Source organism: Rhineura floridana, chromosome 2 (genome assembly GCF_030035675.1).
Source record: "Rhineura floridana isolate rRhiFlo1 chromosome 2, rRhiFlo1.hap2, whole genome shotgun sequence".
NCBI lineage: Eukaryota > Metazoa > Chordata > Lepidosauria > Squamata > Rhineuridae > Rhineura > Rhineura floridana.
The window spans coordinates 23700124-23714528 of NC_084481.1; positions in this window are offsets into that span (position 1 = coordinate 23700124).

Sequence of the window (14405 nt, forward strand, 5' to 3'; positions counted from 1 at the left end):
TTTCTTTCAAAGGATGTTATTTTCTGAGTGTCCTAAGGAGGGGAGTCAACATGGTGCCCTCAAGATATTGCGGACTAACTCCCAGCAGCCCCATGGTCAGGGATTATAACCTCTGAAGAGCTCCACAGTAGTTGCCTCTGGTCCAAAGGAAACTGAGATGGGCTCAGAAACCTGTGGAATTTTAAATTAGCAATTGAATTATGATCTAGGTGGACATGTAGCACTCTGAGGATGCAAAGATGGGTGAGGTCATTGGTTTGCTCTCATTATGACAGAAGAAAGACTTGGAAACCCTCTGATCATATCTGGTCTTTTGTAAGAGCCAGAAAACCTGGGTAGGATTGGTAAGGGGGTGTGTGCAGGGAGAAATACAAAGGCTAGCAGCAGTACCCTATACATGTTTGTTCACAAGTCAAAATTATTGATTTGTGGGCTTTATATTTCCAGATAAGCATGGGTAGGATTGCAGCCTCAAAGCTTTTAGTGGTGCTGGGGGCAATTTCATTTAAAAAAAATGTTATAATCTCGAAGCTGTAGGCTGAAAAGCATAATGTTTGAAACATTATCACACATCACTTAATATTATATGGATAGAACCCAGAAAGATTAAAACTGCCTGATACAAGCCGAGCTACAGGTCATATAGTCTAAATAAAGAGGTCTTCAACAGCTGCTTCAAGATACACAACCTATTCCAAAACTTAAGATCTGTTTTGTGGGTCCTCCTCAAGGTGCCCTTAGGTAGTTAGGTAGTGGCTTGGTTGAGGTCCTTTCTGTGGTGGTGCTCCAGTTATGAGATACACTCCCAGGCTTATCAGGAACCAATTCCTTTATAATTTAGGCCAGTGATTCACAAACGTTCCCATGTACAGAGCACGTGAAAATTGCTGGGGGTCTTGGCGGACCATCAGCAGTGACATAATTAGTGTCATATTATGAAAATCACAGGCTGCAGGCCAATCTACTAAGAGGGAGCTGTTTGACTAGCAAATATTTCAGGGGAAATTACTAGACTGTCAGCACTATATTATGAAAACCACAGCCCCCAAATCAGGGTCTTGTTACCAGCCAAGGTCAAAGTGGCCTCCATCTCTGTCATAAAAAATAAATCAAGCGTATGACCACATACAGATATACTCAACTGTTCCACAACCTTTTCTCAGACGACCTGAATGGAGCTTGTGGTTCTGCAGAGTACAACCTCTGGTGTAGGTGACAAATTAAATAAGACCTTTAAATTCAACAAGGGTTTTTAATAGGTGGTCAGCAGTTTTTGCTTTTATTGGTTTCTTGTTCCAGGTTTTATCTTGGTTCTATTCCTGATGTTGGTTGAATTCTCAGATGTGTGCCTACACATGTACAAGAATCAATGATCAGCTGGAAGTCGAGAATGGACAGAGCAGTGGTGTGGAACCTTGTGCCATCCTTATTTTGCTGGACTCCATTAGTCCCAGCCAGCATGACCAACGGTCAGGGATGATGGGAGCTGTAGTCAAACAACAATATCTGGAGGTTCACAGGTTTCTGACTCCTAGGATAGAGGGGTATTGCTATAATCTTACTTCCTATTCATGTAATCAGTCTACATGGTTAAGAGCAACAAACAGAATTGGTTCAGGTAACCTAGAACAGAAAAAACAACAGTCTTGTGGCAACTTAAAGACTGAAAATAAAAAAATTGATAACATCAGCTTTCTGGGACTCAAGTTCACTTTGTCATTTGGCGAAGCATCTGATGAAGTGGGCTTGAGTCCATGAGTGTTTACTGAGTGTTATTGTTTCAGGAGACTAATATGGCTACCCCTCTGGAAACAGAAACAGAAGAGTACTCATGCAAATAACTAATTATAGGAGTGGCCAGAGCAGGGAACTTTCATGATGAGATTGTGGGCACATCCAGACTGTTGCGATTTTCAGGTGGGATTCAATTACATTCCAGCAAATTGAGGTTGCACAATTACAGTTGATTTGGAGCTCTTGTGCAACAAACCTGCACCCCAGCAAATTGGACTTTTTGCAATAAGGAAACAGATGGGAAAATGCAGTAATTGACCATGGTAGAATTTTGTAATGTTATAATTAATGTTTGCTTCTATGTTTTGTGGGCAATATTTCAGAGGGGGTTAACTAGCGCTTAGATACTCCACAGCTGTGGGGGGATTTTTCACACTATTATGGCTTGACTAAACAGCTGTTTTACTTTGTGACTGATAAAATGGCTATAAAAAAGTGGTTACGCACAGTTAGGATTATCCTAAGGCCTATGATGTTTGGAAATAATTTGAATCTTCATACTGGGACAATTTATAATGCCATAAGGCTTGATGTGTTTTATTAGTGATATATCTGTTTGATTTAAGATTGTTCTTTATTCTTTGAGCAAGATTGATGGAATCCTGTATCCAAATAAGCCTGATTAATGTTCCAGTTAGGAATTTCTATGCTAAATCCATTGGGTAAGTGTTATGCCACTACATATATTGTGATCTTAAGAGAGCCGTGTACCATCTGAGGTATTAACCATTGTTATTCATATGTATTTTGTCGATCAGTTTTATTGATTTAGCCACTGAAGAAGACCGAAATGTGGAAATGTGTCTGGCCAATCTACTCCAGGAGCACTCCTTTTAAACAGGCATGCACCTTATAAGGGTATAGGAATGCTTTGTTGTCAGTTTTTGTGTTTATTTTATTTCAAGGTATTTGTAAGTATCAGGAAAATAAGATCACATGCTTTTTCTAATCCTACAGGAAGAGCTAAGATTCGATCCATGTCCCTTCCTCTGCTTTTACACAGCTTGCCTAATTAAGACTAGCCATGCAAGTAGCTAGTTGTATTAAATAAGTTAACTGTTGGCTCATCTGCATGACCTCTCAGGCTTCAAGGTGTCTCCAGGGAATCTGTTTTGCATTTGAGGTGCCACTCCGGGAATGTCACTCTGCATTCCTTTGTTGGGGTATCTCAAACTCAGTGGAGGCCCCTCCCGAAATGATTTTTGGACCTTGTCAAAGTCTGTCCTATGTTTTTATCTTTTGAGTGTGTGTGCTTGCTTACTGAATCACAGCATTTGTCAAAACAGACTTGATTTTATAGGATATGCATGCTTGTAATTTACAGCGCTTGAGACATAACTCAGATTGCCATGATGCAGCCAGCCCCAGCCTTGAGCTCTTTAGCATTTTATGGCATAGGCTGTGGTGGATGGTGTCCATTGGGACTGGTGGGTCAGAAGCCAGGGAGGCCAACAGTAGAAGGAGGCAGAGCCTATCAGAGGCAGAGCAAACTGATTCTAGTTTTATCCCTAGCCTCCTCTCTGCCGAGTTCTACCATGGGCAACAATGATACTAAAGGGAAAGAAGCTGACAGGCAGGGCCACCCCCTAGAATGGATGTAAATTAAAAGGCAGGCAGGAGGAGGACGGCTGCAGACAGACGAAGGCTGGTAGGGAGCAGCCCATTTGCCCAAATGGACCAGTCTCCACGGAGCACAGGTGAAGATTTCAGCAGGTTGGAAAAGGGAAAAGTTGTCACCATGGGGTAGCCATTGCAGTGTTAGATTAGGACCAGGGAGTCCTGAGTTCAAATCCCCAGTCAACCAGGAACCTTACTAGGTGACGTTGGGCCAGCTATCATATTTCAGCCTACCCTACCTCACAGTGTTGTTGCAAGGATAAAATGAGCTGAAGGAGAATCATTTAAGTCCCCTTGAGTGTCTTGGGGGAAAAGATGAGCTATACATTTAATACAGAAACAAACCTTTCTCTGTCCCACCATCCTATGAGCCCAGAACAATACTTCAAGGCTACTGTTCCATGCCCTGTTGAATGTGAACACTCCGTCTAGCGGCTGGGATACACAGCTACAACATTTTGTTGTGGATCTCTGTTAGCAGGAGAAGTAGTAATAGTAGCAGTCATAACAAGCATCTTGCAGTTGCTAAGCAACAAAGAGAGCTTCTTTATATCCTCCCCAACCCAAACCACATTTGCAAAAGGTAAAAACAATCAGCCAGGGGCAAAAGAATGGGGATGGTGAGGTTGTAGGCCAGCATGCCCTATATATCGCTGTTATCGGACCTTGGCAACAGTCTTGCCTGAGATATACGCTGACTTCAGTGATGCACCTTACCAATTGCAATGGTCAGAGGAATGTTCATTTTCAATCCAGTAGTCTTGCATTCAGAGGGCTCCCTTTTTAGGGTTGTTGTGAAGAGCTGCAGGATAAAGGTTGTGAAATAGTAGGTCCCTTAAAATAAATAATTATGCAGCCATTCAGAGACGCTCTTTAGGCCAAAGACAGATCCAACAGGTCTTACTCCTCTCCATGTGTAAGGCAGATTACAGCCTTAATGTGGGAGAGATTTGCTTTTATGGTTTCTAAAACTGTAAACCTGCATGCAGTTCACACTGCTTAAATCCCATCAAGTCACTGGGAGTTCAGGAGCCTAGCTGTAGGTGGGATTGCAGGTGAAAAGTGTGTTTTGTCCCAGTTTGCTGCAGTTACTCTTTGCATCATAATCCAGTTAAACCAGAACCTTTGGAATTAGCCAATTCAGTTCTATTGGTGTTGACTGAAACAGCAGTTAATGTATTCATAAATAACTAGATAGGTTGGGAAAGGGGCCCCAATCTATTGCAAATTTTGCAGCAACAATGACTTAAACTTTGTGCACCTGAGTGCTTCAGCGGGGCTGGAATGGACTTCCGCCTCACACTTTGGAAAACTGCTGCCTGTGTAAACTATACTGGATTAGAGGAGCTAATCGTCATTTTAAAAGAGCTTTATACTATGTGTATCCATACGTGTATAGTGTAACGGTTAGAGTGTCAGATTAGGATCTAGTTGACCAGGGTTCAAATCCCCACTCAGCCATGAAGCTCACTGGATGACCTTGGGCCAGCCACCATCTCTTAGGCTAACCTACCTTACAATGTTGTTGCAAGGACAAAATGAAGAGGGAGAGAAGCATGTATGCCTCCTTGACTTCCTTGGAGGAAATAATAGTAAATGAACAAACAATAAAACATGTACCTATCCACTGCCTGAAACAAGGACAGGTTTATATTATTCATATTGGGAAAGATTTCAGAGGGGCAGCAATTTGTTCTAGTTCCTTAAGAGATGGGCTGATCTGAAGCATTTATTTACTGAATTTGTATTTATTTATTTAAAATATTTCTATCCCTCCCTTCTACCCTACAATAGGGCACTCAGGGCAGCTACAATAAAATTGCACACATATATAATAAAATACACAGTAAAAACATTATTGTATACCACTTCGTACTTGAAAAAAGCCTCCAAGCGGTTTACAGTGTTGGAGGAAAAAATCAAACCAAATTACACATTTAAAACAATACAAAATGTTTAAAAGAAACCATTTAAACATTAACATCTTAACATTAACAATAGACATCGTAAGAACCAAATTACACATTTAAGACAATACAAAACATTTTTTAAAATCTTAAATATTAATATAACCTAAAATAACTAACATCATAAATCATAGTCACTACTAACAGATTAAAACACAAATATACCAGGAAGACAAAACAACCCCACCCACCAAACACACACGTGTATGTACAGGTAGCAGCATCACCCCCACCTCTGCTGCTACCACCCCAACTTACGCTCCCACCAAAAGGTGGGACAACACTACACACTCCCCACCCTTGGAGCTCCCTTGGAGCTCCCTTCTCTCACCAGGGAATACCCACAATATTCCACCCCCATACAACACCCATAACAACAAGGGGTAGCACCATTATTGAGAATAATGCAGAGTGATCTGCAATAGCACAAGCTGTATGTCTATGGACGGGGATTTGAAGATGGATCGTGCTGAAAATATCCAGCAACTATACTTGTCTTCCCCACCAGTCAGCTGACACACTCCATTAATGTCTTCTAGACCAGAATCTTGTGCTCAGGCTGCTCGCCTCCCACTGAGAGCTGCAGGACGAGAGCCCTTTTGCTCTCACCCTTCAGCTCGCATCAAAGGCTCGTGCTCTTGCCAGGCACGAGTTTAAATAGGTACCTGGAGATAGGGAAAAATAACAACCTCCAGTCAGGCTCCCAGCTGCACCTCCTTTCACTAACACACATTTACATCACAGATTCTTTAAAAAGACCTCCAATATCCAGCCAATGAAATGAAGAAACAGAATGACGGAGCCAGACTACTATCCAGGATTAGCCAACTGCAGCAAGGCAGATGCACAAGAGAAAGCAGCAGAACACTGTTGTCATCTACAGTTCCAAAATTAAAGGCAGGTGGTGGTGGTTATGCAGCTTTAATTGGTTTCAAATAAGGTTTTGACCTTATTTCAGGGGATAGATTGTGGAGAAAATTTGAGGCCACCAACACTGATAGGTGACTGCTAACACTTATCTGCCGCTTATATGAAAACTCTCATCTGCCGGTAAGATGTAATCATGCTGGTCATTTGTCTAGACTAAACCTATTCCAACGTTCAGTTGAGTTAAGCAGGGGCATATTCTAGCCCCCACTTTGGTTCATTTTTATATTAATTCTTTGGTTACAAATTTAGCAAATATCAGTCTCCATCCTCCCAAACTGGCAAACAGACCGCTGTCAACCCTCCTGTATGCTGATGATGCAGTGATCTTGTTATTGATGAGTATTGGTCTAAAGCACCTTCTAAGAGCTCTGGACTCTTATCGTAAAAGTGAATTGCTGACAATCAATGATGCTAAATCCAAGGTCTTAGTTTTCACTAGGAAGAGGATTAAACATAGATGGCAGATAAACAAGCACTCTATTGAACAGGTTATAACCTATAGATATTTGGGGGGTATTTTTCCATTCATCGGGCTCTTGGAGAACCCAAATAAAAAAAGCCATAGGGAATGCTCAGAGGAGTGCAAAGGCACTACTGCTGCTGCTTTTTACACCAAAGGCGGTCAATATATCCCTTCAGCTATGATTACAGTTTATATGTTGTGTGCTCTCAGCTGCAGTATGTGGCTATGGCAAGTATGACCCTTTTCAAATTATACAAAGAAATTTCTGAGAGCCTTATTTGGAGCTCTGAGTTGTGCGCCCAATGTAATTTTGCAGCAAGAGACAGGGCAAATTTCTGTAGAGGCCTGTGCACAGGTTCATAAGATAACTCTTTGGTTTAAGTGATTTTCTGTCCTGTCAGACAAAATGGGAAAGGGCATTGAATGAGAAATTACAGAACCTTGGATTCACTTCTAGTGCTTTGTTAGCTCTTGGTGCCAAAGTTAAAGCTACTATCCAACAATGAATTTGGTACATAGAATTTCAGAACATTTAGGTACAAATGCAATATGCCCTGATTTTAGGGACAATGGGAAGGCATTTGTGCCTGCAAGATACTTGGCAAATCTCACTATCCCTAAATTCAGAAAAGCATTTACATTAGCTAGATTTAATGTTTTACCACCCATGCTTCTAGAAGGTAGATTTAGGAGGGTTCTTTACCAAGAGCAATTATGCCCTTGTGAGGCGGGGGAAGTAGAAACAGTTGGACATATTCTCTTATATTGCTCCTTTTGTCATGACATCCAATTCATTTTTATGATCCCAGTTGTATAGAAAATTCCTGGCAGATCTGACAAATTTTATTTATCGTATCTTTTGTCTGATCAGATCCCCCAAGTTGCCAGTTTCTGTGCAGCTGCTATTGATAAAATAACATTATTTTTCTATATTGGGGGTCTGAGTGTTTTTATACTATAATATTGTACTGTATCTTACATTGCTTTGGTTTTTGTATTTTATATGTGCTGGTCCTTGACCAAAATAAGTAAATAAATAAATTCATAAATTTAATAATTATACTGCCACAAAAGTGGCTGTATATTATAGTCAGTATGGATTTTTTGCATTCCGCAATGTTAAATCGAAAATACCCCCATGCCATTCTGATGCTTCCCATAAGCTCATTTCAGAACAAAAGCTTACCAAACTTATAGTCCTGAACTCAGAAACACTTGCTTAACAATCCTCTACATTTTCATGGTGATACACAAAACGGTCAGAGAGAATCGAGTGTTCAAAGTTTAAAAAGAGAGAGAGAACCCTTTTGAATTTTTTTCTGACAGAGTTCTCATAATTTGCTGAAATTAATTAAAAATCAGCCATGTTGACAGAGTACCTGTAATCCTATTACTGACCTTGCCCCATACTCTGACCTTCATCGTCTGCAGTTTAAAAGTTAAAAAAATGCCTGGCTGATTTTTAATTAATTTGAGAAATTTAACATTGAACTGAATGATAATGTTGGGCATGCTCATTAAGAACCAACTGTCAGTGTTCTAAAAGCCAGACTCACAGCTGTTTGGCTTGGCTAATCAGGGGGCCACACCTATGCCAGACCTTTATTTCACTTGAGACAGTCATGGCTTCCCCCAAAGAATCCTGAGAAGTATAGTTTGTGAAGGGTGCTGAGAGGAGGCTCCTATGCCCCTGACTGAGCTCCAATGGACAGAGTCAGCTGCTGTGATTGAAGCTCTGTGAGGGGAACAGGGTCTTTCCTAGCAACTCTCAGCACGCTTCACTAACTACACTTCCCAGGATTCTTCGGGAGAAGGCATGACTATCTAAAGGGAAATAAAGGCCTGCTGTGGATGTGGCAAGGGACAGCTTTGGTTTAAATGTGGGTGGGAGACTACATGTGCCTGCTATAGAATAAAAAGGTGGGGGAAACCCTGAAAAAGAATGATACTGTTCAGAATGTTTTCCTTTTGGAAAAGAAAAGGGCTTCCCCTCTGCCCAGGGCCCACTCTTCCAATCTCTTTCCCCCTCCCATTCCTGCCTTCCTCCTCCCCTCCCTGCCCCTCTCCCAGGTCAGTTTCACCTATCCTAAGCATGATTGCACAGGAGTAAATCCCACTGAACTAAAAAAGCATGCAAATGATCAAATGTGCCCTCCCCTCTTCCTCCCTCTTATTCACTCCCTCTTCCCCCTTCCTTTCCCCTTCTTTCACCCCTCCCTTCCCCTTCCCCTCCTCATCCCTTCCCCAACCCCTCCTTCCCCCTCCTCCTCCTCCTCCTCCCCTCTGCCCTCCCCATCCTCCTCGCCCATGGTCAGTTTAACGTATCCTAGGACTACGACCTGGGAGACCAGGGGTTGAATCCTCCACAGCCATGAAGCTCACTGGGTGACCTTGGGCCAGTCACTGCCTCTCAGCCTCAGAGGAAGGCAATGGTAAACCACCTCTGAATACCGCTTACCATGAAAATCCTATCCATAGGGTCGCCGTAAGTCGGAATCGACTTGAAGGCAGTCCATTTCATTTGCAAGCATGATTGTACAGGAGTAAATCCCACTGAACTCAGTAAGCATGCAAATTATCAAACCTGCCCTCCCCTCCTCTTCCCTCCCATCACCTCCCTTTTGCCCCTCCCCTCCCCTTCCTTCATCCTCCCCTTCCAATCCTCTTTCCCCCTCCCCCTCCTTCTGCTTCCCTCTCTCCCCTTTCTCTTTCCCTCTATTCTACCCTCCCCCTCCCCCCCATGGTCAGTTTTACCTATCCTAGCCGCGATTGCATGGGAGTAAATCCCGTTGAACTCAATAAGTATGCAAATAATCAGACCTGCCTTTCCCCTCCTTCCGCTCTCCTTTCCCTTCTATTACCTCCCTTCTTTCTCTGCTCCCCTCTTCCTTCCTCCTCCTCCCCGCCCACTCCAGGCCTCCCTCCCCATGGTCAGTTTTACCTATCCTAAGCATTACATATCCTAAGGTTTCTGGGTTTTTTCCTTAAAAATCTGAGTGGATTTTTTAAAAAGTCACCTCAAAAATATCAACATTAATATAAATATTTTAAAATATCAATATTGGTATCCTCAAAATATTGATATTGATATTTTCTTTAAAATATCAATATATTTGTTTTTTCAGCAGGGAAAAATTAACTCAGAAAAAGCAAGGGGCAGCATAGAAGGGGGGGCAAATGACCCCACTTCTTTCAACTGCCAAACTTTGGGAAGCGGTGGGGGCAGGAAGGAGTGGAAATACTGCACAGGTTAGAAATATTTGTACATGCTCAGTAACTGAGCAACCAGAGAGAGTAAAAATGTAAAGTTAGAGGGCGGGGGCACAAGGAAAGAGTGACACTAATCTTTCCCAGAGGAACGCCTACTTGTGTGAATGGAAAACAGTGGATTTGCAGCTGCCATTGAGCATGAAGTGTGGACCTTGCAAATCTGTTACGATGGCAAAAGCAGTTCATTTGCTACGAAGAAATGCTCCCATGAGGATAAGCCCTAAGAAGTAGAAATGCATCTCTCAGACCTAACCCTAAATGACTGCTGAATTATCTGAAACTGGATGAAAAGCGGTATGATAAATAAATGTCGGTGCTTCTTCAGGAAAACAGGAAAGATGACACAGCAGGTGTAACTTGCCTCTCTGCCATTCTAAGTGTGTAGATCTTCAGATTATTATCTAAAACTGCAGTGCCCGAATTCCTAAACCACATGCATTTTGATCCACTCTTTGCCCTTGGGTCAAACTAAATTCTTTTGCATGAGCAGAGATGGCAGCAATATCCTCTGTTAGTCAAAAATGTCTTAGACATTTATTTGCATATTGAACCTTAACTTCCTTATTCTCAGACATTTTATAATTTACTGCAAACAAAATCAAGGATCAAACCATTTTGTATTTGAAATGTCTTATGCAATACCTAATATTTGATGTAATAAAAAATATGGTCTAAGTAAGTGGTTACTTTGTGGCTTCATTTGAGTCACCAAAGTACAGCTCTGGGCCTAGTTTGCAATGCCAGGGCTCAGCTGTGGAACATGGGAAATAATAACACAAAGGCAATTAGTGGATCAGTTACTGTCCCCATATCACTGAGTCAAGGAATCCTTGACTCTGTGCACCTTGGAGCTTCTGAGCCAATTTTGGCCTTTGGGTGGGGCTTGTTCCATAGAGACGTGAGGGTAGAGTGTCTACTCTTATAGTAGCCCCCTGCCATCCAAATAGTAGGTTTCACATTAGAACAGAAAGCAAGAACGGAACGCCTTAGGGCACTTCCAGCCTGTCACTATTTTTGGATGAGATTCAATCACATACAAATTCAGGTTGCACAGCTATTGTTGATTGGTAGGTCTTGCGCAACACACCTGCTTCCCCAAAATGATCAGACTTTTTGCAATAAGGAAAGTGACAGGGAAATGTGCTGGAAAGCGTGAGATGATACCTGCTTTGACCCAATGCCAAAGACATCAGAATGCATGCTCATTAAGTAGCCCATATTATTTAATCTCCCTGTAAACAAGCCAATAAACTTTGTCTGGAAGCACACTTAGTTCTGCGGTAAGCAGATCCTTCCACACATGCTTGCATTAAGGAAGATGAGTTTACAGGTCAGTGAGCATGACTCTGGAGGGAGTCTGAACCCCAGTACCTCTAGGCTTAGAAATCAGGCACAGAATAAATAACACACCCTCTTGGAGAAGGGCATTATATAATTCCTGTTGTAAAGTGTCCTATCAAATGCTGCTGTTTCATAAGCAACTTTCCTTTGCTCTTTCACAGAGAATATATAAGCAACCTGAAGAAGGTGTAGCTATCCTGCTGCCCGCTTTTTCAAAACGTATGCTCTCCTTGCTCAAAATATTTTGATTCTGATTGCTAACATGAATCATTAAAGGAGGGAGAAGTGCTGCTACTGTGACCTTCTCATTCGTTACGACTTTTTTGGACTGAGCTACACATATATATATATTTACCAACCTTTGTCTTAAATTACTATTACAAGACAAAATAAATTACTACTGTGGTATTCTTTCCTCACCATCTTTTCTGAACTGCTTTATTACAAAGTAAATTGCACTCTATATAGAACTGGGCCCTAACAACTACTAATCAAGGTGCTAAACAAAATACTTCATTCACGACATTGCTACTCTGTAATTTAGTAATTGGTCCACACATGTCATTGGCTAGGTTTTGGAGGTGTAGATCTCCATTTGCATAAGATACTCTGAAGACAAGGTGCTCAGCAGGACTTGCAACTTTTCTAAATTACCCTTGGAAGCTTATTTTTGTGTGCATATATTATATTTGTGAAGATCTGCTCTGCTTTTAACCCATATTTTCCCTGAAGGCTCACAACAAGAAACAACACTGAAAAATAGCTCTTCTCTCAAATTTCAGAAGAGTTAGTTGTAAAAAAAAGAAAGACCCACATAAATATTAACTGTGGACCTTTAAAAAGTAACTCCACGGATTGTAGCATCAGGTTCAATGGGCTAGTCCAGACTTCATCAGATACAGTCCTGCTCCCCAGTGGCCCTCACTGGGCAGGATGGGCATAGATCCAATTAGGATGGCCATGGGTGTCTCCTACTTTACAGAAGACAACCCTCTATTTGAAGAAGTCCTCTATCAGAAGGGGCTGCCCGGTCCAAGTCCAATTTAACAAACCTGAGCAGCAGCCCAAGCAGGCATGCTGGTCACCTGGTTACAGCAAAAAATTCTAAATTTGCTTATTTAGACATTTAGACTACATGTTTGCTTATTTATATGCATGGGCACAAATGTAGATATAATCACAGGTGACCTGTGTGTCTTCTCAGTCTGCCGTCCAGTGCAGCTTACTATTGGTAGGCAGCTTTGAGGCTCCCTCCCACTCTCCCTTCCTTGTCTTGAAACTGGACTTGAACTGGACAGCCCCTCAAACAGAGGACTCCTTCAAACAGTCCTCTGTAAAGTAAAACACTATGGGGTTGCAGCCAATGGTACTTAGAAGAGACCCATTGAAATTAATGAGCCTATATTAGTCAGGTCCAAGATCATCAATGGGTCTACTCTGAGCTGAACTAACATTGGCTACAATCCATGGTTAACCTAATGAAAAGTGATCTCGGAGAGGTGAAAAGCATCTGAGGAAAGGCTGTGGGGAGGTATGCAAAGGGTGTGAGGAGGGTCCTACAGTCCTCACCCTGGCAAACCCCTTTGCTTTTAAAATACAGTCTCACCCCATGTTTTTCAATGTGATTCTGGCACTTATGTTTTGAAACACATAGAAGTGCTGCTGTGACATCTACTTTGGCTTTTACTCATGCCCTAAAGCAGGGACAAGAAAACTGTAGCCCTCCAGATATTGTAGTAGGACCAGTGGCCAAAGATGATGGCAGATGTAGTCCAACAACATCTGGAGGCGGTGGAGGCTGAGCAAATGGGGCACGGCATCATAGAATAGTAGAGGTGGAAGGGGCCTATAAGGCCATCAAGTCCAACCCCCTGCTCAATGCAGGAATCCAAGTTAAAGCATACCTGACAGGTGGCTGTCCAGCTGCCTCTTGAATGCCTCCAGTGTTGGAGAGCACACCACCTCCCTCAAAAAATTGGTTCCATTGTTGTACCGCTTTAACAGTTAGGAAGCTTTTTCTAATGTTAAACTGAAATCTGGCTTCCTGTAACTTGAGCCCATTATTCCATGTACTGTGTGGAGGAATTCACTCAGCGGCAATTTGAACTGAAGCAGATTATTATTTAAAGCATACAGCGCTGGAGAGCCAAGCAGAAAACTGCAACTGACTCTGTTTTTCTAGAAAAGGCGTGGGCTTTTATAGTCTTCAAGGAACAGAAACTTCAGGAGATGAAACTCTCACATTTGGAGCATGCCTAATACACAAGAAATTCTTTTAGTTTGTCTATATCCTGATTATCTATAAATTGCTAGGACATTTCCTAAGGAGAACTTGCTAACTAGCAGTGTAATACTTTGAAGCTGGCTATACTGTCGTAAAAAAGATACTTCAAGGGCATACAAAATACTTCCAAGACATGTGTGCTCAGCCAATGGTTCTATAAGCTGTTTTCTCACACTCTGCAGTTTTTTACCCTCTCTAGACATTCACACAGAACCAATTCTTTCAGATACCCAGAATCCTCTACATCCTGGTTACTTACTTCCATACCTGCACTCTGGGACTACTGAGAATAGATCCTGGGCCCCTCTGTGTGACAACCTTTCAAATATTTGAAGAGTGTTATCATATTTCCCCTCAGTGTTTTCTTCTCAAAGCTAAATGTGCCCAGTTCTTTCAGTCTCTCCTCATAGGGCTTTGTTTCCAGTCCCTTGATCATCTTTGTTGCCATCCCCTGAACCTGTTCCAGTGCTCCACCACATCAGTTTGCCCTCAGCCAGCCCCCATCTGCCTGCCTTCTTACTTATAATTCGTCAGGGAGTGGCTCTGCTTGTCATTTGCTCTGGCTGCACTTACTGCTGGTCTCCCTGCCTTCTGTCCTAACAGTTCCAGTGGGCATCAGCCACCACTGTCTGGAGGGCCCCAGGCTTCCCCATCCCTTCCTTAAAGGGACCTTTTTGCTTTCAGGCCAGTATTTATTATGTGGCTTTAGATGCATTGTCTTATCCTGTAAAATATGAAT